At 38.1% G+C, this 13,745-nt stretch overlaps 1 pseudogene; it reads right to left on the bottom strand.

Moving 5' to 3' along the window:
• Positions 1 to 9,864: 9,864 nt before the first annotated feature.
• On the bottom strand, positions 9,865 to 12,207 carry LOC116582673 (annotated as a pseudogene).
• Positions 12,208 to 13,745: the final 1,538 nt, after the last annotated feature.

The following is a 13,745-nucleotide window of genomic DNA, read 5'->3' as shown; positions in this document are numbered from 1 at the left end:
CTTTGGAAAATGGTTATAATTATACATGCACACACATACATCCTGTAACTGCAAATTTCAATGTTTTAAGAAGAAATGACTGCTTTTGACCACAAAAAAACATGTACAAGATTGTTATCAATGTTCATGGCAGTGTTATTTACAAAAATCAAATGCTGGAAAAAATCCAAATGCCAACAAATGTAGAATGAACAAAGAAAAATCACCAACAGCAATGGGAAAAAAATAACTATTCCTTCAGACAAAAACATGAATACGTCTCATACACATAAGATTTAGCTAACCAAGTCAGAAACAAGCATATACACTATATTTAATTAATATAAAGTTCAAAGTAGGTAAAACCAATCTATGATGATAGAGATTCAAATAGTTATCCATGAGTGTATACCAATAGATAGGAAGCATGAGGTAGCATATTTGGTGTTAGAAATACTTACTTTGATATGAGTGATGGTTTACCTGGGCGTTTACATGTATAGAAATGCAAATATTCACAGTTTTATAAGCCCATCTTAGTTAGCTTATGGCATTTAAGAACCAAGGGTAGCCCAGTGGGCTATGCAGCAGTTTAGTACAAGGTGATCTGCAAGGAGTGCCCTTTCCAGAGATCTCAATGAGGACCTCCGGCAAAAAAATTCCATCCTACCACTATTTAGTTGTATTTTGTTTACTAAAACATCCTTGCCTTCCCCATCCTTGTGTTCTCTTTCTCCTTCCAGATACCAAGAGTCAGTGCTGAAAGAATTTTCTTTTCCTTCCTCCATTTCAAATATTCCTTCTAGAGAAGCAAGTCTTATAGTTCAGCTACCCCAGGAGAAAAAAACACCTTTACTATCTTCTTGGGGAAAAAAGCAATAATTTAAGTCCTTCTTAAACCATGAGGGAAGGGGCCAGCTCCCGGCAAGTGATAGAGCAATGGAGCACAAAACTGGAACTTTTAGAAGGCTGCTCCACTGAGGACATCACTCCAGAGGCTAAGTGGGGGAGGTGGAGCCCTAGTGGGGACAGTGTGGTCTCAGGAGCCACAGGGTCACAGAAAGACCAGGGGTGTCTGAGTGTGGCAGAACTCCCAGGTATCAGACTGGGGAAGCTGGCTGCAGAGACAGAGGCAAGAAGGGGGCTCTCAGCTAGGGATTACCTTAAACAGTGATCTGCAGCACAGCAGGGCCACGGCTTTTCAGGCAGGGACAAAACAAGCAGCTGATCCAGGGAGATTCACCTTCCTCCTCTGGGAGGAGTGGCAGAGGAGGACACTGCAGGAATCTGATAGGTTTGGAGACACCAAATGAGGCCATGCAACAGAAATAGCAACACTTGGTCACAGGCTGGGTGAGCTCAGAGTGCCGCTGGAGACCAGGAACACGGGAGGGATTGGCTGCTTTTCCCTGAGGGCCCATTGAAGAGTGGGGCCCTGAGCTCTCAGCTCCCACAGGGCTGGAGATTGAGAGGCCGCTATTTTCATTCCTGTCCTCCAAAGCTCTATGGAAAGTGTTCAGTGAACAAAATCTCCCAAGACCAAAACTATGCAGATTACTTAGCCTGGCTCCTGACAAGGGTGATGCAATTCCGCCTCAGGCAAAGATATTTGAGATCATTGCAACAGGTCCCTCCCCTAGAAAATCAGCAAGAACATCTAGCCAAGACCAAGTTCACCAATCAATGAGAACTGTGGAACTCCAGAGCTAGGGGAAAGCAACACATAGAATTCATGGCTTTTTTCCCATGATCATCAGTCTTTCAAAGTTAATTTTTTATTTTATTTTTTTCTTATTGTATTTTTTAAATTTTTCCTCTTTCCTATTTTAACATTTTTGAACTATATTATCTTATCAATAACTTTTTAAAAATCTTTTTAAAATTTTCATTGTTATAGCCATATTTTATCTCTGGTTTTGGGAATACATATAGGGTATTTTTTTCCTTTAAAATTTTGGGATACAATTTCTTCTAATAGATTTAAATATACCCTAAATCTAGCACATAGCTTTGTTGTATGCGTCTAACATAGGAGCAGCCAACTATATAAACCAATAAATAACAAAATTTAAAAAAAAATCAACAATAATACAATAATAGTAGGGGACTTTAACAACGTCCTCAGAGATATGGACAGATCATCTAAGCAAAATGTCAACAAGGAAATAAAGGCTTTAAATGACACACTGAACCAGATGGACATCACAGAATATTTAGAATATTTAGAATATTCCATCCCAAAACAACAGAAAAACATTCTTCTCAAGTGCACATAGAACATTATGCAGAATAGATCACATCCTGGTCACAAATCAGGTCTCAACCAGTACCAAAATATTAGGATAATTCCTTACATATTTTCAGACAACAATGCTTTGAAACGAGAACTCGATCACAAGAGGAAAGTTGGAAAGAACTCAAATACATGGAGGCTAAAGAGCATCTTACTAAAGAATAAATGGGTCAACCTGGAAATTAAAGAAGAATTTTTAAAAATTCATGGAAACAAATGAAAATGAAAACACAACTGTTCAAAATGTTTGGGACACAGCAAAGGTGGTCCTGAGAAAAAAGTATATAGCAATACAAGCCTTTCTCAAGAAACAAAAAAGCGGGGAGCCTGGGTGGCTCAGTGGGTTAAAGCCTCTGCCTTTGGCTCAGGTCATGATCCCAGGGTCCTGGGATCAAGCCCCACATCAGGCTCTCTGCTCAGCAGGAGCCTGCTTCCTCCTCTCTCTTCCTGCTTCTCTGCCTACTTGTGATCTCTGTCAAATATATAAATAAAATCTTAAAAAAAAAAAAAAGAAAGAAAGAAAGAAACAAGAAAGGTCTCAAGCACACAACATAATCCTACACCTAAAGGAGATGGAGAAAGAACAGCAAAGAAAGCCTAAACCCAGCAGAAGAGAAATCATAAAGATCAGAGCAGAAATCAATGAAAGAGAAACAAAAAGAACAGTAGAACAAATCAACAAAACTAGAAGCTTGTTCTTTGAAAGAATTAATAAGATTGATAAACCCCTGGCCAGACAACAGAAAAGACAAAGGACCCAAATTGATAAAATCAGGAATGAAAGAGGAGTGATCACAACCAATACCAAAGAAATACAAACAATTATAAGAACATATTATGAACAACTGAACACCAGCAAATTTGACAATCTGGAAAAAATGGATGCATTCCCACAGACATATAAACTCATATAAACTACCAAAACTGAACCAGGAAGAAATAGAAAACCTGAACAGACCCATAACTAGTAAGGACATTGAAGCAGTCATCAAAAATCTCTGAACAGGGGTGCCTGGGTGGCTGAGTGGGTTAAATCCTCTGCCTTTGGCCCAGGTCATGATCCCAGAGTCCTGGGATCGAGCCCTACATCAGGCTATCTGGTCAGCGGAGAGCCTGTTTCTTCCTGTCTCTCTGCCTGCCTCTCTGCCTACTTGTGATCTCTGTCAGTCAAATGAATAAATATATTAAAAAAAAAAATCTCTGAACAAACAAGAGACCAGGGCCAGATGGCTTCCCAGGGGAATTCTACCAAATATTTAAAGAATTAATACCTATTCTGAAACTGTTCCAAAAAATAGAAATGGAAGGAAAACTTCCAAACTCATTTTATGAGGCCAGCATTACCTTGATCCCAAAACCAGACAAAGACCCCATCAAAAAGGAGAATTACAGACCAATATCCTTGATGAACACAGATGCAGAAATTCTCACAAAAATACTAGCCATTAGGATCCAACAGTACGTTAAAAGGATTATGTTCCATGACCAAGTCGGATCAATTCCTGGGCTGCAAGGTTGGTTCAACATCAGCAAATCAATCAATGTGATACAATACATTAATTAAAAAGAAAAAAAAGAACAAGAACCATATGAAATTCTCAATAGATGCAAAAAAAAAATTTGATAAAGTACAGCATCCTTTATCAAAACTCTTCAAAGTGTAGTGATAGATGGTACATACCTCAATACCATCAAAGCTAGCTTATCTATGAAAAACCCACAGTCAATATCATTCTCAATGGGGAAAACTGAGAGCTTTTCCCCTAAGATTAGGAACATGGCAGGGCTATCCACTATCACTACTGCTATTCAATATAGTACTAAAAGTCCTAGCCTCAGCGATCAGACAACAAAAAGAAATAAAACGTATCTGTATTGGCAAAGAAGAGGTCAAACTCTCATTCTTTGCAGATGATATAATACTTTACGTGGAAAACCCAAAAGACTCCACTCCAAAACTGCTAGAATTCATACAGGAATTCAGTAAAGTGTCAGGATATATAATCAAAGAACAGAAATCAGTTGTAGTTCTATACACCAATATTAAGACAGAAGAAAGAGAAATTAAGGAGTCAATCCCATTTACAATTGCACCCAAAACAGTAAGATACCTAAGAATAAATCTAACCAAAGAGGCAGAGAATCTGTACTCAGAAAACTACAAAACACTCATGAAAGAAACTGAGGAAGACACAAAGAAATGGAAAAATGTTCCATGCTCCTAGATTGGAAGAACAAATATTGTGATAATGTCTATGCTACCTAAAGCAATCTATACATTTAATGCAATCCCTATCAAAATCCCACCCATTTTTTTCAAAGAAATGGGGCAAATAATCCTAAAATTTATATGGAACCAGAAAAGACCATGAATAGCCTGAGGAATGTTGAAAAAGAAAACCAAAGTTGGTGGCATTACAATTCCAGACTTCAAGCTCTGTTACAAATCATCAAGACAGTATGGTACTGGCACAAAAACAGACACATAGACCAATGGCTCACTAATCTTGGTCAACTAATGTTCAACAAAGCAGGAAAGAATGTCCAGTGGAAAAAAGACAGTCTTTTCAACAAACTGTTTAAGGCAAGTTGGACAGCCACATGTAGAAAAATGAAACTCGTCCATTTCCTTACACCACACATGAAAATAGACTCAAAATGGATGAAGGACCTCAATATGAGAAAGGAATCCACCAAAATCCTTGAGGAGAACAAAGGCAGCAACCTTTTCGACCTCAGCCACAGCAACTTCTTCCTGGGAACATTGCCAAAGGCAAGGGAAACAGGGGCAAAAATGAACTATTGGGATTTCATCAAGATCAAAAGCTTTTGCACAGCAAAGGAAACAGTCAACAAAACCAAAAGACAACTGACAGAATGGGAGAAGATATTTGCAAACAACATATCAGATAAAGGGCTAGTATCCAAAATCTATAAAGAGCTTATCAGACTCAACACCCAAAGAACAAATAATCCAATCAAAAAATGGGCAGAGGACATGAACAGACATTTCTGCAAAGAAGACATCCAGATGGCCAACAGACACATGAAAAAGTGCTCCACATCACTCAGCATCAGGGAAATACAAATCAAAACCACAGGGAGATACCTCACACCAGTCAGAATGGCTGAAATTAACAAGTCAGGAAATGGCAGATGTTGGCGAGGATGTGGAGGAAGGGGAACCCTCCTACACTGGAGGTGCTGCCATTCTGGAAAATAGCAAGGAAGTTCCTCAAAAAGTTGAAAATAGAGCTACCCTACGACCCAGCCATCACTCTACTGGGTATTTACCCTAACGATACAAATGCAGTGATCCCAAGGGGCATGTGTACCCGTATATTTATAGCAGCAATGTCCCCAATAGCCAAACTATGGAAAGAACCTAGATGTCCATCAACAGATGAATGGATCAAGAAGAAGTAGTATATATATATATGTACACACACACACACACACACACACACACACACACACACACACAGGAATACTATGCAGCCATCAAAAAAGAAATCTTGCCATTTGCAACAGCGTGGTTGGAACTAGAGGGCATTATGCTGAGCGAAATAAGTCAGTAAGAGAAAGATAATTATCATATCTCTCTGGTATGAGGAATTTGAGAGGCAGGGCTGGGGGCTCTGGAGTGTAGGGAGGGAACAAATGAAGCAAGATGGGATTGGGAGGGAGACAAATCATAAGAGAATCTTAATCTCATGAAACAAACTGAGGGTTGCTGGGGTGTTGGATGGTAGGGATAGGGCGGCTGGCTTATGAACATTGGGGAGATTATGAGTTATTGTGAGTGCAGTGATGTGTGTAAGCCTGATGATTCACAGACCTGTACCTCTGGGGCAAATAATACATTATATGTTAATAAAAAATAAATAAATTCATGTTAAAAAAAATAATAATTTTCCAGGGGTGCCTGGGGTGCCTGGGTGGCTCATTTGGTTAAGTGACTGCCTTTGGCTCAGGTCATGATTCTAGAGTCCTGGGATCGACTCTCACATTGGGCTCATCAGGGAGTCTGCTTCTCCTGCTGACCTCTCTCCTCTCATGCTCTCTCTCTCTCTCTCAAATAAATAAATAAAATCTTTTAAAAAAAAAGAATTTTCCAAATTATCATCTTATTTCCATCCCTAAATTCATCATTAATATTCTACTAGTTAAAATGTATTTCCCTCTATTTCTGCATTTTTATATTCCAAACTCCTTTCAGAATCTTTCTCAGGGATGCCTGGGTGGCTCAATCGGTTAAGCATCTGCCTTCAGCTCAAGTCATGATACAGGGTCCTGGGATAGAGTCCCATACCAAGCTCCTTGCTCAGCAGGACACCTACTTCTTCCTCTGCCTGCCACTCTACCTGCTTATGCTCTCTCTTTCTTTCACTAACAAATAAATAAATAAAATCTTTAAAAAAAAGAATCCTTCTCAAATATTTGCTTTCATGATCCCTGTAAGTAGAGGTAATCTCAAATATAGCCAATGTCTCTTCTATTTTGCTTTTATTGTTTATCACTCACTTTCTTCATTGTAATAGCTACATCTACATTTTTCTCTCTTGCTAGACCCTATGCTCCTTGTAGACATGGGCTATATATTAGACATAGGCTGACATAATAGGAAGAGATGTCTAGTTCTTTTATGAGATCCAACAAGTGACTTAAAGTCCCTATATGCAACATTGTTTTATTTGTAAAATGATAACAATAATATCTACATTGTAGCCTTATATAATTATTGTAAAAAATATCAATACTATATCTGAAGATATTCCTCCATAGTGTCAATTAGCAGTTGACTCTCAAGAGACAATTACTAAAGTCAATAATTAAATGTGGCAAATTTTTAAAAATCATCTAGTTCACAAAGCAGGTACTCAGTTTCTGTTCTATTGATATTCAGGAATGACTCTAGGCTTTGAAACAAAGCTTGTAATGTTGAGAATTCAATATAAGAAACTATGATGAATGATGTAATTAATATTATCATTTACATCAAAAACAATTTAAATAATCCAATGAACTGCAACTAAAATATTATATGCTTTTATATAGGATATCATAAGGTATGCAGTTTATTTCTTCTTTCAAGAGTCCAATTATTATTATGAGTAGTGACAAAAATTGAACCTTATTCTATACTATATTCCTTAGAGCTTTTTTATACAAATATTATCTTATTTGTTGCTTTATGCAGTATAGTTAGGACAAGTTATTTAGATTGGAAAATCTAAAATTCAGAGGTTGGGACATTTCTCCAAGGTCAATTACTGACTAGCTAGTAATGTGAATGGGTTAAGAGTCAACTCCTCCCAATTTCTTGCTTCAATTCTTCCTTCATCAATCAGTGATGACAAACCTGTGAGGCTGATATTTTGCTAATGAGAATGCCATTCAGTTTAGTTAGACTATATTAAAGACTGTTTTTCTATTTATGTCACTATTAGTAATAATGATAATAGCAACATTGTCTATTTATTATGTGGGACTTACAAGAAATAAATTTCCTGATGTTCTGAGAATCTGGATGTATGCCCACACCATCAGTAACTGCTGACCCACCATACCTTTTGTCACCCTCACAAACGAGATTCAGTTCCCGTCATCTGAGAACTGATCTTGGCATCAGGAATGCCCAGATTTTAGTCACTAAGGTCCATTCACTCTTTACTGACCCAAGCCAGTAATCTACTCTTCTGCCCAAAGATCTACCTCTGTAACCTAACTAATAAGGCTAATAGCTGCATCCTGTTATGAAAAAGAAGAAACACTTGAAATATCATTCAGAGGAGATTAAATACCTTGCTGGATAATGGAAAAGATGTTTTCTTTTTCTCTTTCCCCTTTTTCTCCTCCTTCCCTTCCTCCCTCCTTTCTTTCCTTCCTTCCTTCCTTCCTTCCCTTCTCTCTTCCTCTTCACAAAAACTACAGCATTGTAAGCAAACACCTAGCATTATACTAATAGGATCAGAACAACCAGAAGTCTTCAAAATGAGACCTTCCAATTATTTTGCATTTAGAATTTCTATTCAGCTTACAAAGAATTTCTTTCTTTTTCCCTATAAACTAAGTTGTTGAAAACATAAAAGGTTTGAAAAACAATACCTAAATATAATGCTTTAAAACATGATAAAATTGTGCTCACTTAGGCTTAAAGAATGCCTTCTAGACAAATTCTTTGTGCAAACACATCAGTTAGAATTCCACCCAACAAAAGTAAATTCTGTTCCTTTATGTACCATTTGGGAGCAGTCTCTCACTAAAGAAGGTGTTTGATATATTCTACTTATATTGTAAAATCCTAGCTGTTTTCACATAAAGTTTCCAGAGGAAAAATACCTTGCTCTAAAATGTATTGGTAACTGCTGCAGATCAACCAGAGATTTGTGCATTACAGCTGACCCTGGAACAATACAGGGATTACAGTTGCCAACATCCTACACAGTCAAAAACTCAGGTATAAGTTTTGACTCCCCAAAAACCTAACAACTAATATCCTACAGTTAACTGGAAGACTTATCAATAACATAAAACAGTCAATTGACATGTATTATACATATATATTATACACTGTATTTTTACAATAAAATAAGTTAGAGAAAAGAAAATCATAAGGAAAAAAGTTACATCTGCAGTACAGTATGTATTTATCAGAAAGCATCTGGGTGTAAGCGGACCCACGCAGTTCAACAGTCAGCTGTGGTCGGAAAAGTGATCAAAATATGCAGATCGCTTTTCAATCTATTTTTTCTGATCATTTAAAAAAAAGCCTTCATGACATTGAGCAGATTCGTTCTAGATCAGACCAGCTTCTTAAAGGGCACAACTTTTCTGCCTTCCCAGAGAAAACCATTGGTATGTTCAAAGATAAGAGTAACTGGCCTTAGCACAAATACATAGTTAACTCACAAAAGAGAACTCACTTTTGAGGAAAAAAAAAATGTTTTCTACAATTTTCCAGAGTTAAAGTTTACATGAAATTCTACTGCCATAGATTCTGCAGTAAAGTTTTGAGATCTCTCTACTAATATTCATTAGCATTTAAATCCGTCCATTCAGTGAATATTGATTTACCATCTTGTGCGCCAGGCACTATACTGATCGTTTATCCCATCGATTACATACACATGTACACACACAATCTCTACACATCACGCGAAAACTCCTCTGAGAATCTATTTTAGCATACCCTGTAAAAGTTATTTATGCAAGCTATAATGATGAATAGCAAAATAACAAAACTCAGTGGATTAAAGTATCTATTCTGATTGCTTGTGAATCTGCATCAAATGGGTAATTCTGAGATATTCCTGAGTTCACTCATGCATCTACAGTCACTGTGGGTCAACTATAGGCAAAGCTCGGACATATCGCATGTTTAGGTCCATACCACTGCAATAAAACAAATATTGCAATAAAGTGAGTAAAATGAACTTTCTGGCTTCCCAGTGCATATGAAAGTTGTATTTACACTATATTGTAGTCTATTAAGTATGCAATAGCATTATCTCTTTAAAATGCACCTGCGTTAATTAAAAGACACTTTGCTGCTAAAAATGCTAAGCATCATCTGAGCTTTCAGCAAGTAGTCATTGTTTTGCTTGTGGAGGGTCTTGCCTTAATGTTTGTGGCTGCTGGCTGATCAGGGTGGTGGTTGCTGAACGTTAAGATGGCCGTGAAAATTTCTCAAAATAAGACAACAACTAAGTCTGTTGCATCTGACTCTTCTTTTCATGAAAAATTTCTCTGCAGCATATGATGCTATTGATAGTGTTTTACCCAAAGTAGAACTTCTTTCAAAACTGGAGCTGATTCTCTCAAACCTTGCTGCTGCTTCATTAACTAAATTATGGAATATTCTAAAACCTTTGCTGTCATTTCAATAATCCTCACAGCATCTTCCTAAGGACTAGTTTCCACCTTTACTTGCTTATCCAGAAGAAGCAACTCCTCATCTGTTACAGTTTTATCATGAGATGGCAGCAATTCAAGTTACATCTTCATACCCCTCTACTCATTCTAGTTATTTTGTTATTTCTACTGCAGCTGCAGTTACTTCCTCCACTGATGTCTTGAACCCCTCAAAGTCCTCCATGAGGGTTGAAATTACTTCCAAATTCCTGCTCTTGGTGATATTTCAACCTGTTCTTAATGGCATCTAGAATAGTGAATCTTTTCCAGAAAGTTTTCAATTTACTTTGACCAGATCCATCAGGGAAATCACTATCTATGGCACCTATAGTTTTATGAAATGTATTTCTTTTTTTTTTTAAGATTTTATTTATTTGGCAGAGAGACAGATCACAAGTAGGCAGAGAGACAGACAGAGAAAGAGGAGGAAGCAGGCTCCCTCCTGAGCAGACAGTCTGATGCAGGGTTCGATCCCAAGACTCCGGCATCAGAACCGGAGCGGAAGGCAGAGGCTTTAACCCACTGAGCTACCCAGATGCCCCTTAAATGTATTTCTTAAATAACATAGCTTGAAAGTTGAAATGACTCCTTGATCCATGGACTGCAGAATGGATGTTCCATTAGCTAGCATAAAAACATTAACCTTATTGTCCATCTCCATCAGAACTCTTGGGTAACCAGGTGGGTTTTCAATGAGCAGTCTTATTTTGAAAGGAATCTCTTTTTCTCAAAATATTTGGTTTAAAATATTTGACAAACTATGTTGCAAACATGTGCTGTCATCCAAGCTTTTTTTTTCCCCCCCTATTTCTAGAGCACAGATGGAGTAGATTTAGCATAATTCCTAAGGGCCCTAGAATTTTCAGAATTGCCAAAGAGCATTGGTTTCAACTTAAAGTGACCAGCTGCATTAGCTCCTAACAAGAGAGTCGGCTTGTCCTTTGAAGCTTTGAAGTCAGGTACTAACTTCTCTTCTCTAGCTATGGAAGTCCCAGATGACATCCTCTTCCCATAAAAGGCTGTTTCAATCCACAATGAAAATCTGTTGCTTAGCATAACCACCTTCATTAGATCTTCTGGATAACCGTTGGTTCAGAGGCTTTTAAAGGGCTTCCCAAGTGTAATCTGAAACTGGCCTCCATACTCAGAGGGCAAGGAGAGACTGAAGAAAGAGGGAGTCCACTCCAGATTGGGGGTGATGGGGTAGTTTTAATAAGCAAAGGGAACTTACATATCAGGCTTGTCTTGGGTAGCAGCAAGATGAATGGATCCCTGCACCTGCCTGCCAAATCTTAAAAGTTGATAAAGACACCTTGACTGGGTTCAGTCACATATTCTGTGCAGGTGTTCTCAATACCTCGTCATTGTCTAAAGGTTATGTCCTTGGGGTAGCCTCTGGGAGCAAAAAAGTCAAGCAGAAGTCACATTCCAAGGGCAGGGGAAGGGATGAGAAGCCTCCAAATGCGGGAGTTCAGTTCACAGGCCAGTGGATGGTCATGTCTTTTTTTTGATGATGTTCCTCAACAGTAACTTGCTGCAGCTCCTACATCAGCACCTGCTCACCTTGCACTTTAACATAATGGAGAGGGCTTCTTCTCGTAAGTGTTATGCACTCAGCTCCTTTAACTTCAAACTTTTCTTTTGCAGCTTCCTCACCTCTCTTGGCCTTCACAAAATTAAAGAAAGTTAGGACCTTGTTCTGGATTAGGTTTTGACTTAAGGGAATATTGTGGCTTAGTTCTGCCACACCACTCACTATCCAGACCACTCATGCTTTGTCCACATCAGCAATAAGGCTGATTCACTTTCTTATCATCTGTGTGCTCACTGGAGTAACATTTTTCATTTCCTCCAAGAACTCTCCTTTTGCATTCACAACTTGGCTGTTTGGCACAAGAAGCCTAGCTCTAGGTCTATTTTGGCTTTCCACATGACTTCCTCACTGAGGTCAATCATTTGTAGCCTTTGATTTAAAGTAAAGGCATATGACTCTTCTTTTCACTTGAACACATAGAGGCCATTGTATGGCTATTAACAGCCCTAATTTCAATATTGTTGTGTCTCAGAAAATAGAGAGTCTGGGAAGAAGGAGAGAGATGGCGGAATGGCTGGTAGGTAGAGGAGTCAGAACACACACAACATTTATCACTTAAGTTTGTCATCTTATGTGGTTGCAGTGTGAGGTGCCCCAAAGCAAAATTACAATAGAAATACCAAAGATCAATAATTGCAGATCACTATAACCAATATAGTAATACTGAAAAAGTTTGAAATATTTTTAGAATCACAAAAATGTGACACAAATTGAGTAAATGCTGTTGGGAACATGGTGCAGGTTTGTCACAAATTTGTAAGACATGCAATATCCGTGAAGCACAATAAGGCAAAGTGCAATAAAGCAAGGTACACCTGTTGTTGGTCTTGAGTGGGCTCACTCATGTCTGGGGGTTAGCTGATGAAGATTACTCTGGAAGGGTGTCAGGTGGTGTAGTTCAATTCCGTATATATCTCACCCTCCAGAAAGATAGCTTGGGGATTTGAGAGAAGGTTAGTAAAACTCAAAATGCAAGTGGATTTTGTGCTTTTTTATGTCCAATTGTTTACAGGGAAGGCCACAATAATTCCTCCCCTCCTTTTACAGATGTCATTTTGCAACATGTCTGTTTACCCACCTCTTGAATCTGGGTGGTCTTTTGACTTGTTTTGGCTGATAGAATGTATCAATGTGACATTGCTCAACTTCTGACTCTAGGTTGTGGAGGATTCTAGCTTATTCTTTCGTTTTGTTGGAAAGCTATGTTACCACATGAGGAAACTATACAGCCTGCCTGAGGATGATAAAACTACATGGAACAGAGACCAATCACCCAGCTGAGAACTCCAAGGCAAACCAGCCTCTCAATCAAGCCACACCAGGAAAGATGAGTAGAAAATCACCCAGCAGAACTAAGCCCAAATTGCTGACCCATAGAACCAAAACAAAATTATTTTCATTTTAAGTCACTATGTTTGGGGTGGTTTCTTAAACAGCAGTAGATAACTGAGACCTGCATCATGCTTGATAATAATATACCACTGTCAAATCATGAATATATCACTGTCAAATCAGAGTCAAGAAGTAGGGCAGAAGCCTCAGCAATCACACAACAAAAAGAAACTAAAGGCATCCAAATTGGCTAAGAAGAAGTCAAACTATCATTCTTTGTAGATGATATGATACTATATGTGAAAAACCCAAAAGGCTCCACTCCAAATCTGCTAGAACTTGTACAGGAATTCAGTAAAGTGTCAGGATATAAAATCAATGCACAGAAATCAGTTGCATTTATTTACACCAACAACAGGACATAAGAAAGAGAAATTAAGGAGTCAATCCCATTTACAATTACACCCAGAACCATAAGATACCTAGGAATAAACCTAACCAAAGAGGCAAAGAATCTATACTCAAAAACTATAAAGTACTCATGAAGAAAATTGAGGAAGACACAAAGAAATGGAAAAATGTTCCATGCTCCTGGATTGGAAGAACAAATATTGTGAAAATGTCTATGCTACA

This window comes from Mustela erminea, chromosome 2, assembly GCF_009829155.1.
Source record: "Mustela erminea isolate mMusErm1 chromosome 2, mMusErm1.Pri, whole genome shotgun sequence".
Classification (NCBI taxonomy): domain Eukaryota; kingdom Metazoa; phylum Chordata; class Mammalia; order Carnivora; family Mustelidae; genus Mustela; species Mustela erminea.
The sequence above is the reverse complement of the archived record's forward strand: the minus strand, read 5'-3'. Positions and strand labels throughout refer to the sequence as shown.